The sequence below is a fragment of the Mobula hypostoma genome, chromosome 10 (genome assembly GCF_963921235.1).
Source record: "Mobula hypostoma chromosome 10, sMobHyp1.1, whole genome shotgun sequence".
Lineage (NCBI taxonomy): Eukaryota > Metazoa > Chordata > Chondrichthyes > Myliobatiformes > Myliobatidae > Mobula > Mobula hypostoma.
The window spans coordinates 31,028,627-31,042,690 of record NC_086106.1 but is presented as its reverse complement, the minus strand read 5'-3'; the positions used below and the strand labels follow the sequence as shown (position 1 = coordinate 31,042,690).

At 45.5% G+C, this 14,064-nt stretch overlaps 1 protein-coding gene across 4 annotated transcripts in view; it reads left to right on the top strand.

Moving 5' to 3' along the window:
- LOC134352812 (gastrula zinc finger protein XlCGF7.1-like) overlaps positions 1-14,064 on the top strand; it is a 60,154-nt gene that overhangs the window by 26,529 nt on the left and 19,561 nt on the right. Inside the window, exon 3 of one of the 4 annotated variants that reach the window (XR_010019464.1) lies at positions 10,491-11,133. The exons of 2 other annotated variants lie outside the window; for them this stretch is intronic. The gene's annotated coding sequence lies outside the window, so the exon portion shown is untranslated. Of the gene's footprint in view, positions 1-10,490; positions 11,134-14,064 lie in introns of those variants that run through there. One more of the 4 variants, XR_010019463.1, reaches the window with a different exon arrangement.

Sequence of the window (14,064 nt, the reverse complement as noted above, 5' to 3'; positions counted from 1 at the left end):
ATGGTTTTGGGTCCTTGTCTTTTCACATGAGATGTCATTGACTGGAAGTTTCCGAATGATGCAAAGGTAGTTGCAGGAGAAGACATTGCAGCGGAAACAGAGTCTGCAGAAGGGCTTTGATTAGGCAAAGAATGGACTATAGTGTGGGCAAGTGCATGGTCATGCACTTGGGTAGAAGGAATAAAGGTATAGATGAATTTCTAATTGGGGAGAAAACTCAAACATCAGTGGTTTTGCACAGGGACTTGAGTGTCCTGCAGGATTCCCTGTAGGTTAACTTGTAGGTTAATTCCATGGTAAGGATGGCAAATGCCATGTTGGCATTCATTTCAAGAGTATAACGGCAAGGATGTACTGCTGAGGCTTTGGTCAGACTGCATTTGGAGTATCGTGAGCAGTCCTGAGCCCCTTGTTTGAGAAAGGACCTGCTGGCAGCATCCAGAGCAGGTTCAGGAGTGTGATTCCAGGAGTGAAAGGGTCAATGAGGAGTGTTTGATGCCACAGGGCCTGTACTTGTTGGAATTTAGAAAAATGAGGGGGGAATCTCATTGAAACCTATCGAATATTAAAAGCGTTGGATAGAGTAGATGTGTAAAGAATGCGTAGCCCCCTGGTAAGCCCCAGGCTCGCTCAACTAGCTTCCGTCTAGCGGAAGCAGCCTTCAGCCCTGCCAAACTGGGTAATCGAGTTTGTGTGATGTACCCCACCCCGCCAAATAACAGACAATACACCACATGCGATTAAGTGATTACAATTTATAGATATTACTGGAACTATGTAATTAATAGAGATAAAATACAAAAGGAAAATAAAAGGCGCCAAACTTATCAAAGTTCAACCACTTCGTGCACAACAGTTGGAGCTCAGTTAACGGAGTCTTCTTTCCACCATTCAATCCCCTCCGACCCCCTTGACCCGCCGCCTGGGACCAACCCCAGTGGTCGACTAGACGCTCCACACGTGCCTGTCTTCGTCTCCTCTCCTCGTCAAAGACCCTGGGCCTCGGACTCCTGCTCAGCGTCCGTTCTGTTGGCCAGTTTACAGCATCGCGTCCACTCTCTCTGTCCCCATCACACCTTCTGTGCCAAAGCCCGCGCATCACAATAGCTTACAGACACACAAGATAGAATAACATCTATCCCATTTGGTTAGCAAATGAATACAACTCTCTTTATAACCCAAACAAGCTGCTAGAGAGAGAACTTTCTCAGCAGTTAACATAACAAAGAAGCCGTTTTTTTTTAGTGTACGCGGTAACATAAAAGAAGAAACCCCTTACAAAAGTTTCCTATAATGGGGGAGTCTAGGGCCAGAAGGCACAGCTTCGGAATAGGTGGGCATCCCTTTAGAACAGAGATGAGGAATTTCTTTAGCTAGAGGGTGGTGAAAGATGTGGAGCTCATTGCCACAGATGACTTTGCTGTCCCAGACATTGGGAATATATAAAGCAGAGTTTGTTTAGTAAGGGTGACAAAGGTTACAGTGATAAGGCAGGGGAATGGGATTGAGAGTGATAATAAATTATCCATGACAGAATGGTACAGCAGACTCCATGGGCCAAATGGCCTAACCCTGCTGCTGTGTTGTACCGTCTTATTTAAAGTAATAAAAGGGTGATGTTTTGGGCTCCGGGCTGGAAAGGAAGTGGGAAGAAGCCCTGATATTCAATGGAACAAGGTCAGAAACCAAAGAGGGTCCATCACAGAGCAGAGATTTGAAGCTCTAGAAAGTGGTGGTGGTGGGTCGGGGGGAAGGGTGTATATGAATCAATGGGGACAAGGAGGGAATCAGACCAGGAACCTGTGGCAATGAATGACAGATCAGCAATGTTTGGAAGCTGATTGTCAGAAAATATGTTGTGTAAGTGCAAAATACTAGGAGAATGCAGCAGGTCAGGCAGCACGGTGAAGAGTCACAGCCCAAAACATCAGCCGTATATTCCCCTCAAATGATGCTGCCTCACTCACTGAGTTCCTGCAGAATTTTGTGTGTGTTGCTCTGGATTTCCACCATCTGTAGAATCTCTTGTTTCCAGAACATGAAGGTGTACCAGTGAAGTGAGACAAACTGAATCAATTCAGAGATTGATGATGGGCAGAAGTGACCCATTCTGATACAGATAGGAAGAGAGTGGGGGAAATTTGCTCGGCGGTTGTCTGAACCCAGTGAAAGATGAGGAGGCTTGTGTTGAATCCTGCTCTGACAGCGTGATGTCAGACTCACCCACAGGAATTAAATTATCTCAGCCGAAATTCTGTACTTCCCAAACTGATTAATTTTATAAATCATTTTACAGGGCAGAAAGGGCAAAGGGTTTATATACCAAATCTCAAGCACAATGAAACATCGGTTGTATCATATTAGTTTTATAACCACCAGCTGAGGACCATCAATCTTCAAATGTGGAGGATGCTGGAGAAGACAACACACTGGTCATGTTAAGTGCAGGAATAAGATTTGGATAAACCAATTTGGAGATGCAATCAGGAAATCTTACTGGATCCCTGGTGAGATGGTGGTATGTTTGGACACAACAGCTTCTATGGAGCCAACTAAAGGTGTTACTGTCTTTTGTAAACTTGTTTTGTAATCGCAAGACCGTGCTGTACATTAAGAACTTAAGGAAGGCAGTGTGCAGTGAGTGATTCTCTTAGCTGCTTTTCTTGAGATTGCAGGGCCCTGTTGGATATTGATAATGTGGAATACTGTAAATGGTTCACTGGTTTTTTGCCAAACAAGGTGGCAGGGAGATGTGTGGCCTTGGTCAAAGCAAGGACTAGGCCTCAAGCCACGGTGTCACCTGTTTACAGCCGTCCAGGCAGAGTTGTCAGAGTCAGAGCAGTTCTCCAGTGTTTGTTCAGTAGAAGACGAGCTATATTGTGTTTGACGGCAGACTGCTGCAATATTCATGGACTCAGGGACTATTTTTGTATGACGGTATTTTACTTCTACTGTAGTGCTATATGCATCTTGTGTTCTTGTGTTGTGCATGGCTGTTGGTACTGTGTTTTGCACTTTGGCCCTGCAGTAACTCTGTTTCATTTGGCTGTATTCATCAGTATCCATGTATGGCGAAATTGACAATTAATCTTCAACTTGAACTTAATTAAACTTAAACTTGACATAAATCTGTAGATTGTCCTCAAGTTATTGAAGGAGAAAACAGATATTACCTTTGTAATACCAATATGTCAGAGAAGAATGGGTATCTGGCCCAGCTGGAAATATGCCTTGTGTCTGAAAAGAAGTTTTGTCTCAGCGAGAGCACACCAGCATTTGCTCCCTATAGATCAGTTCTTCAACCTCATTGACTGTGTGAGGATTCACTGATCCGACATCTCATTGATGAATCACCAGAGAATTGATCGCAGGGGAATATTATTCATCTGCTCTGAGTGTGGGACGGGATCCACTCACTCAGCTCACCCACAGACACACCAGTGAGTTCACACTGTGGAGAGGCCATTCACCTGCTCTGCGTGGGAGGGATATACTCAGTTACTCAGCCTGAAGATACATCAGTAAGCTCACACCAGAGTGAGATGGTTCTTCTGTTCTACAGGAATCAATTCATTCTGACCTCCAAGCTGAAGAAATCAGAAAATTCACCCTGGTGACAGATTGTTCACCTGCTCAGACAGTGAGAAGAGATTCAGTTGATCATTCCACTTACTGACACATCAGTGAGTTCACAACAGAGAGGGAAAGACTGTTCAACTGTTCTATCTCTGGGAAGGGACGCACTCAATCTTCTGATCTGATGATATGCAAAGCAGTTCACACAGGTGAGTGGCCATTCTGTGTGGGAAGGGATTCACTCACTCAATCCCATCTGATAAGACACCTGCAAGTTTGCTTTGAGGAGAAGATATTCATTTGAGCAGACTGTGGGAAGGATTTTCATCAGTCATCTCACTTGCAAACACACCAATGAGTTCACAATGGGGAGAGGCCATGGATCAGCGCTGTCTGCTGGAAGAGATTCATTGAATAACCTGAACTGTGGAAACATCAGAAAGTTCACACTGGAGAGAGGATATTCATTTGATCAGACTGTGGGAAGGTAGTTCATCAGTCATCTCATTTGCAAACATACCAATGAGTTCACAGTGAGGAGAGGCTGTTGACCTACTGTCAGTGTGGGAATAAATTCACTCAGTTTTCCACCTTGTGAAGCCTTATTGAGTTCACCCCAGCAATCGTTTAGCTGTTCTGACCCTGGGACGTGATTCATTGAAAGTTCAAATTAAGTTTGTTATCAAAGTACATACATACTGTGGCATCGAGGGAGAGAGGAAGAGGAGAGCCATCCGCAGTTCCACGGATACGGCAGAGAGGGCCTCATGATGGCTGTGGCTCAAAAGAGGGGAGCCATGGAGTCATAAGTAGCTAGCCATCTGGACACAAGCTGGGGTCTGATCAGCCCCGGCTGGGTCACCTGGAGGAGGTTGTATGATGTTGAAAGACCCGAAACACCCGATGATTCCAGGAACATTGCTGAAGATGTGTCCAGAAGCATCAATAGATGTATGCCGCTGTGTACATACAGTACATGAGATTCATGTTCTTGTGTGAATCAGAATCAATGAAAGACAGCCCAACTTGGACATTCAGAAAAAGTGTAGAAGACAACAAAATTTGCAAATACAAAAATAAATAAATAATATTAAATAGTGATAAATAAATATCAAGGAAAAGTGACTAGAATCTTGAAACTGAGTCCATTGGTTGTGGAAACATTTCAAAGATGGGCAAATTAAGCAGAGTAAAGTTATCTCTTTGGTTCAAGATCCTGATGGTTGAGGGGTAGTAATTGTCCCTCAGCCTGTTGGAGTGAGCCATGAGGCTGCTGTACCTTCTTCCTGATGAGAGCAGCGAGAAGTGAACATGCCCTGGGAGGTGGGGGTCCCTGATGATGGATACTGTTTCCCTGTGACAGTGTTTCATTTAGATGTGCTCAATGGTGGAGAGGACATTAAGTTGTCTAAATTCAGGACACATCTGTAAGCCCACCCTGGAGAGAGATCATTCACCTGTTGCAGGTGTAGAAAGGAATTCATTCGGTCATCTGAGCTACTGTAACACCAGCGAGTGCAGACAGCAGAGTAGCAATACACCTGTTCTGACTGTAGGAAGGGTTCAAAGTTGACTTTATTATTTATTGTACGTCACCACAAATGACCCTGAGGTTCTTTGTCCTGTAGGCATACTCAGCAAATTTATAAAACATTACCTGTAAACACAATCAGTAAACAACAAACGGTGAAAATGCAAAAACATAAATAGCACTAAATAACGAGCATGATATAACAATATAAAGAGGCTTTAAACTAAGACCAGACATCTATAGAAGTTTGCCGAGATTTTTGATGGCATGCTGAATCTCTGATGACTTCTGATGAAGTAGAGGCAGTGTTGTGTTTCTGATGCAATTATATTTATGTGATGGGTCTAGGACAGTTCCTCTGAGATAGGGGCATTCGGGAATTTAAAGTTACTGACCCTCTCCACCTCTCATACTCCGATGAGTACTGGTTCATGGACCTCGGCTTTCCAACCCTGAAGTCTACTATCAGTTCCTTGGTCTTAGGAACATAGAAAACTCACAGCACAATACAGGCCCATCGGCCCACAATGCTGTGCCAAGCATGTACTTACTTTAGAAATTACTCAGGGTAACCCATAGTCTTTTATTTTTCTAAGCCTCCTAAAAGACCCTATTGTATCCGCCTCCACCACTGTCACTGGCAAACCATTCCACTCTCTGCGTAAAAACTTAACCCTGACATCTCCTCTGTACCTTCCAAGCACCTTAAAACTGTGTCCTCTCGTGTTAGCCATTTCAGCCCTGGGGAAAAGCCTCTGACTATCCACACGATCAATGCCTCTCATCATCTTATACACCACTATCAGGTCACCTCTCATCCTCTGCCGCTCCAAGGGGAAAAGGCCAAGTTCACTCAACCAATTCTCATAAGGCATGCTCCCCAATCTGAGCAACGTCCTTGTAAATCTCCTCTGCACCCTTTCTATAGTTTCCACATCCTTCCTGAAAGTGAGGTGACCAGAACTGAGCATAGTACTCCAAGTGGGGTCTGACCAGGGTCCTATATAGCTGCAACATTACCTCTCGGCTCTTAAACTCAATCCCACGGCTGAGGAAGGCCAAAGCACCGTATGCCTTCTTAACCACAGAGTCAACCTGTACAGCAGCTTTGAGTGTCCTATGGACTCAGACCTCAAGATCCCTCTGATCCTCTACACTGCCAGAAGTCTTACCATTAATACTATATTCTGCCATCATATTTGACCTACCAAAATGAACCACCTCACACTTATTTGGGTTGAACTCCATCTGCCACTTCTCAGCCCAGCTTTGTATACTATCGATGTCCTGTTGTAACCTCTGAGAGCCACAACACCCCCAACCTTTGTGTCATCAACAAACTTACTAACCTATCCCTCCACTTCCTCATCTAGGTCATTTATAAAAATCACGAAAGGAAGGGGTCCCAGAACAAATCCCTGAGGCTCACCAACCTCCATGCAGAATATGACCCGTCCACAACTACTCCTTGCCGGTCTACAACCAGTCTTTGCCTTCTGTGGGCAAGCCAGTTCTGGATCCACAAAGCAATGTCCCCTTGGATCCCATGCCTTCTTACTTTCTCAATAAGCCTTGCATAGCGTACCTTATCAAATGCCTTGCTGAAATCCATATACACTACATCTACTGCTCTACCTTCCTCAATATATTTAGTCACAGCCTCAAAAAATTCAATCAGGCTCATTAGGCACAAACTGCCTTTGACAAAGCCATGCTGACTATTCCTAATCATATTATGCCTCTCCAAATGTTCATAAATTCTGCCTCTCAGGATCTTCTCCATCAACTTACCAACCACTGAAGTAAGACTCACTGGTCTATAATTTCTTAGACTATCTCTACTCCCTTTCTTGAATAAGGGAACAACATCCACAACACTCCAATCCTCCGGATCTCTCCCATTCCCATTGATGATTCAAAGATCATTGCCAGAGGCTCAGCAGTCCCTTCCCTTGCCTCCCACAGTAGCCTGGGTTATTTCTCGTTCAGTCCCGGTGACTTATTCAACTTGATGCTTTCCAAAAGCTCCATCTTTATTAATGTCAATATGCTCAAGCTTTTTAGTCTGCTGTAAGTCATCCCTACAATTGCCCAGGCTTTGCAGAGTAGTGAATACTGAAGCAACGTATTCAGTAAGTACCTCCACTATGTCCTCTGGTTCCATATACACTTTTGCACTGTCACACTTGATTGGTCCTATTCTTTCATGTCTTATCCTCTTGCTCTTCACATACTTGTAGAATGCCTTGGGGTTTTCCTTAATCCTGTCCGCCAAGGCCTTCTCATGGCCCCTTCTGGCTCTTCTAATTTCATTCTTAAGCTCTTGCCTGCCAGCCTTAAATTTTCTGGATCTCTATCATTACCCAGTTTTTTGGACCTCTCGTAAGCTTTTCTTTTCTTCTTGACTAGATTTTCAACTGCCTTTGTACACCATGGTTCCTGTACCCTACCATCCTTTCCCTGTCTCATTGGAACCTACCTGTGCAGAAGAAGAAGAAGAAAGCCTTTAACTCTGGGTGGAGTCATTGGGACACCGTCATGAAGCTCAACACTCAACCCAGCATGGATGAAAAGCGTGCAAGGGAGCCGGCCGGATTCGAACTCGGGAGCCTTTGCTCCAAAGTCCATCGCCGATGCCACTATGCCACCAGTCGGCCTACCTGTGCAGAACTCCACACAAATATCCCCTGAACATTTGCCACATTTCTGCTGTACATTTCCCTGAGAACATCTGTTCCCAATTTATGCTTCCAAGTTCCTGCCTGATAGCTTCATATTTCCCCTTACTCCGATTAAACACTTTCCTAACTTGTCTGTTCCTATCCCTCTCCTATGCCATGGTAAAGGAGATAGAATTGTAATCACTATCTCCAAAATGCTTTCCCAATGAGAGACCTGACACCTGACCAGGTTCATTTCCCAATACCAGATCAAGTACAGCCTCTCCTCTTGTAGGCTTATCCAAATATTGTGTCAAGAAACCTTCCTGAACACACCTAATGAACTCCACCCCATCTATACCCCTTGCTCTAGAGAGATGCCAATCAATACAGGGGAAATTTAAATCCCCTATCACGACAACACTGTTATTGCTGCACCGTTCCAAAATCTGTCTCCCTATCTGCTCCTCGATGTCCCTGTTACTATTGGGAGGTCTATAAAAAAACACCCAGTAGAGTTACTGACCCCTCCCTGTTTCTAACTTCCACCCACAGAGACTCCGTAGACAATCCCTCCATGACTTCCGCCTTTTCTGAAGCAGTGACACTATCTCTGATCAGCAATGCTATGCCCCTACCTTTTTTGCCTCCCTCCCTCCCTGTCCTTTCTGAAACATATAAAGCCTGGCACCCGAAGTAGCCATTCCTGCCCCTGAGCCATCCAACTGTCTGTAATGGCCACAACATCACAGCTCCAAGCACTGATCCATGCTCTAAGCTCATCTGCTTTGTTCATACTTCTTACATCAATATAGACACATCTCAAACCATCAGTCTGAGCGCATCCCTTCTCTATCACCTGCCTCTCCTCCCTCTCATACTGCTGACAAGCTTTCTCTATTTGTGAGCCTCCATCTCTTCAGTTCGGTTCCCAACCCCCAGCAATTCTAGTTTAAACTTTCCCCAATAGCCTTAGCAAACCTCCTTGCCAGGATATTGGTTCCACCCCCCCCCACCCCCCACCCCCAGGATTCAAGTGCAACCTGTCCTTTTTGTACAGGTCACGCCTGTCCCAAAGAGGTCTAAATGATCCAGAAATCTGAATCGCTGACCCCTGCTCCAATCCCTCAGCCACGCATTTATCCTCCACCTCACTCGATTCCTATACTCACTGTCGCATGGCTCAAGCAGTAATCCCGAGATGACTGCCTTTGAGGTCCTGCTTCTCAGCTGCTACCCTAACTCCCTGCAGTATGTTTTCAGGACCTCCTCCTTTTTCCTACCTATGTCATTGGTACCAATATGTACCACGACCTCTGGCTGTTCACCTTCCCACTTCAGAATATCGTGGACACGATCAGAAACATCCCAGACTCTGTCACCTGGGAGGCAAACTACTATCCGTGTTTCTTTCCTGCATCAACAGAATCACCTGCCTGACCCTCTAACTATAGAGTCCCCTATCACCACTGCCATCCTCCCCTTCTGAGCCACAGGACCAGACTCTGTGCTGGAGGCACGACCACTGTTGCTTTCCCCAGATAGGTCATAGCCCCCAACAGTATTCAAACAGGAGTACTTATTGTTAAGGGGGATAGCAACAATTATCCCCTGGTTTCTGACTCTTACCCTACCCTCTCCTGATTGTTACCCACTTATCCATCTCCCCAGGCCCCTGTGTGACTACCTGCTTATAGCTCCTCTCTATCACCTCCTCACTTTTCCTGACCAGACGAAGGTCAGCAAGCTGCATCTCTAGTTCCCTAACCCCGTCCCTAAGGAGCTACAGCTCTTAGGGACCTGGCGCAGATACGGCAGTCTGGGAGGCTGTGTGTCTCCCGAACATCCCACATCTGACACCCAGCACAGAACACCGGCCTCACAGACATACTTCCTATTCCTATTCTTCACAAGTAACTTACCTAGCCTCGACCTGCTATCGAAGCCCCATTGAGCCAAAGCCCTCCTACTCTGACTCCCTCTTCTCCATCTTATTGACATTGAGTGAGAAGTTGTTGTTATTGCATGACTCAGTCACATTATCAATCTCCCTTCTGTATTCTGATTCATCGCCACCTTTGATAAGCCCACAGCAGTGGTGTGAGCATCAAATGTATGTGGTGCTTGAGCTGTTCTCAGACACGCAGTCATAGGTGTAATGTGAGTAGAGCAGGGGGCGAAGCACACATCTCTGTGTTATTCCTGTGCTGATGGAAATTGTGGAGGAGATGTTTTTTTGCCAATCTGAACTCACTGGGGTCTACAAGTGAGGAAATCCAGGATCCAATTGCACAAGGGGGTATTGACTCCCAGGTCTTGGAGTTTACTGATTAGTTTTGAGGGCATGATGGTATTAAATTCTGAGCTGTAATGGATAAAGATTATCCTGATGTATGCATCTGTGCTGTCCAGATGTTCCAGGGTTGTGCAAAGCGCCAAAGAGATGGCATCTTGTTGGCCAGGAAGAACTAAAGTCTAGAAATCAGTAAATTTGAATGAATCAAGGATTGGTGGAAGCAGATGTTCTTTCCATGAGGGAGTTAATGGAGGCTGCTATTTTATGAAGAGACTACGTTCTCCATTTTGTGAGTCAGTCATTTAGCTCGATCAGAATTTTAGAAGGTGATGTAAAGATGTCTCAGGTAATCTGAACTAGGGATCATTTGGTTGGAGATAAAATGCGGGTTTTGACTGGGGTCTGAATCTGTTCCATTTGATTTCAGATTGTTGCTGATTGAGAACAAAGAACTATAAATGATCAACTGTCACTTGCAGGGAAGAGGGCATTACATGGATGCAGGCCTGGAGCGTGCCAATAAAAAGGAGTTGAAGGTCAGAAACATGACATACAGCCAATGATGCTGGAATGCAATATTAGAATTGGTGAGGAATGAATGTGAAAACAGATGCTTCAAGTGAGCTGGCGGCTGTAACTCTGTCGGAGAGCAACTGTCACGGAACTGAAGACCCCACGGGTACATGGGAATTCAAAATGGGACTATGAGGAAACGCTTTATTAACTGGTAATATCTCTTCTATTCTTTGACTGTTCATGGAGGGCCAGGCAAACTTGAGTAGGTATGCACACAGGTATTTGGTCATGTAAGTTCACAACAGTAAAGGTACTTGTCAATAAAGGAACTTCATAAATAAATGTACTTGTCAGTAATTACAGGTTCTCTCTCTGACTCCCTGGTCATCGCAAGGGTTGATTCTTGTAAGAACTTGCTGCTTCTGTGGGCAAATTGGAGTGGATCCAAGCCACCACTCAGACAGGAGCTGATATGCCTCTCAAAACACTTCATCACTGTGGATGTGAGTGCCACTGGGTGATAGTCACTGAGGCAGCTGACCCTGCTCTTCATGGGCACCGGTATGACTGAAGCCTGCTTGAAGCAGGTGAGTACCAGACACGCTGGAGCAAGAGGTTGAAGATACTCTGAACACACCAGCCGCGTGGTCAGCACAGGTCTTCAGTACTGGGCCAGGTACTCTGTCCAGACTGGGTGCTTTCATCCAGTTAAACCACCTTGAGAGTCTCCAGTGAGTTCTCAATAAGGACAGGCCACACCAGTCCTGAATAATCAAACAGATTTACTCAATGATTCCTCCTGCTGAAACACCAGCAACTTCACATGTTCACATGAAGTTAAAAAAGTTAATTTTTTTAACCATCATGGTGGCTGAACCCAGTTGCAATTTCCTGACAGACTGCTGATATCAGATTCTGAAGTTATTGTGGCTGCTGGTCACACCCGGAACTGAACCCTGGTCACTGAGCATTGGAGGCATTTGTCAGCCTTCCATTAGTCTTCTGTTTAATATTGTGGATGTGTGACAAATAAATCAGTTCTGTTTCAAATCCCCTGCCTCGGCTGACTTCTGTCTCTGCAGCTGCTCACTGCTGAGTACTGAGGCCACTCAGCTGGTTCCTAGCCGCATTTCTGTTCGTCAAGTCTTTTTAAATCCTTTCCTACTGTGTATCCCTCTCCTCAGCGATCATGTGTTCCACTGGTCAGCACTTTGTGGGAGAAGAGGATTGACTTGAAGTTCCTGCATGACTTTCTGCGGATTGAAGAACGAAGTGATCACACTGAGAGCTTTGTCCCAGGGAATTAGACAAGGGGGATGTGGCAACAAATAAAAAGATTGGCAACATTTGGAAGCTGATTGATAGGAAAATGTCATTTTATTCCTGCAACTGTTTGTTGAGCTTGACTTGACATATGAAACGCCTGCTGTAATTGCGTAGGTTGCATGCTTGAGCTGGCTGCTGTGTTCTCCTTGGGAAAACAGACGGATTGGAGCCAATTCAAGAATAACGAAGATTCCTGCCACTGTTGTGGGGAGACTGTGTGTTCTCCTGTGGCTGCCTGAGTTTACTACTGGTGTTCCTGTATCCTCCCTCAGTGCAGGGACACACGGTCGGGGTTGGGTTGGTGAGGTGTGGACATGCTGTGTTGGCGTCAGAGGCATGTTGCCACTCCTGACTGCTCCCCAGTCCGTCCTTGCTGGTTTGGTTTACAGTGGAGGTTGATGGGTTCTTCGTTAGTCAGGGTGTCAGAGATTATGGGATGCAGAAAGGAGAATGAGGTTTAGAGCCTTGATGGAATGGGGGAATCAGAGTCAATGGGGTGAACGGACTAATTCTCATCCTAGTCTTACAGTCTTACAGAAAGGATGCAGAGATTGACCAGGTTGCTGCCTGGATTAGTGAGCATGTCTTGTGGGTATAGGTTGAGCGAGCCAGGGCTTTTCTCTTCGGATCAAAGGAGCATGAAAGATGACTTGATAGAGACATTAACAGAGTGACTTTTTACCAGGGTGGACATGGTTCATGCAAGGCAGAATAAACTGAAGGTAATTGGAGGAAAGCATAGGGGGGATGTCAGAGATAATCTTGTTTTCACTCTGACAGTGGAGGGTGCATGGAACAATCTCTCTCTCTCTTTCTCTCTCCCCCCCTCCCCCTCCCCCTTGGCATACTTGTCCCTATCTTCTCCAACTCTTGCGCTAACACTGGCTCTAAGAGAGAATTCTCCTCAGCCTCTGTGACCCTCCTGCTCTTACAAAGGAGTTGCCCCTTTTTATGCCCTGTGAAACCCCTGACACTGGCACTTCCCCACACATATGGTACCTGCGCCTGCACAATGATCTCACTTTCCCCGGCCAAACATGCTTTTCACCATTTTCCACTGCTGTGACGGTAGACTTGTACTCCCTTCACTTTCTCAAAACATTGCAGTGGACTGGTGTGCTTGCACTTTCTCATAACAATCCCACTCCAGGCTAACAGCTTTTTGTCTCACAGATTTCCATTTTATTTTAACATATACCAAACAGGAATCACATTTCACTCTTTCCCTGGAGGGCCAAATGTCTCGCAGCGAGGGGAACGGGGGCTTGTACACACTTTCAATGGCAACATGACTCTTCAACTCCAGACAGCCTCTGTCCTTCTCTCCCTCTGCCCCGGGATCCGCATGCCAGCCCCCGGGGAGAATTCTGTGCACGAGCGCAACAGCGAAGGTTCTGGAGCCAAATCGCTGCGACCGTAATGGATAGATTGGTTTCTGGATCGTGAGCATTGGTGGGTGAAGAAGGCACTGTGCATGGCATGAACAGTGCTTTCACGCCAATCCACAGGTTGTTCCCCATACAGATTACACAGGAGGAAAGGTTTGCTGTCTTGAGGCTCAGTACTGTGGATAAATCTCCAGGGCCTGAGAAAGAGAAATGCACGTTCAGTGCACTGTACAGCTGCCTCAAAGCACCAAATCTCAGGACATACAAACAAGTGATAGTCAACCCGATTCTGAAGTGGAGTGTCTATTTTCCGCTTATTGAATCCCAGGATGAAAACTGAGTAAAGGTAGGACCTCGGGAACAACCTGATATCCAAATTTTGAGAGATTAAGGACATAATTGAGACTGAAGTTAAAAAGTACTGGATCTACCTCACTGTGAATTCAAATGTCACTTAGTGATGTACAGAAAGAAACAAAGTCACTGCATCACCTTCGTGCCTTTAGAAAATCATCTTTATTCAACGTCCTCTGGTTCTGACCTTCTGCCACCGAGACCAGGTTTCTCTACCATTCTCCTGGGGTACATAATAATGTATTCAATAACAAGTCACCAGGAGCCTTCACACCACGAAACTCCCACACAGTGTCAGTCTCCAAGGAGGAAGCCTAATCTTCTAGTCTTGAGGTTCAAAGATGTTGTTAATGCTGGCTTTACCACTTGCAAATATTGGGAGGGCCAAACTAATCAGAAAGTGTGCAGCGGTAGCTG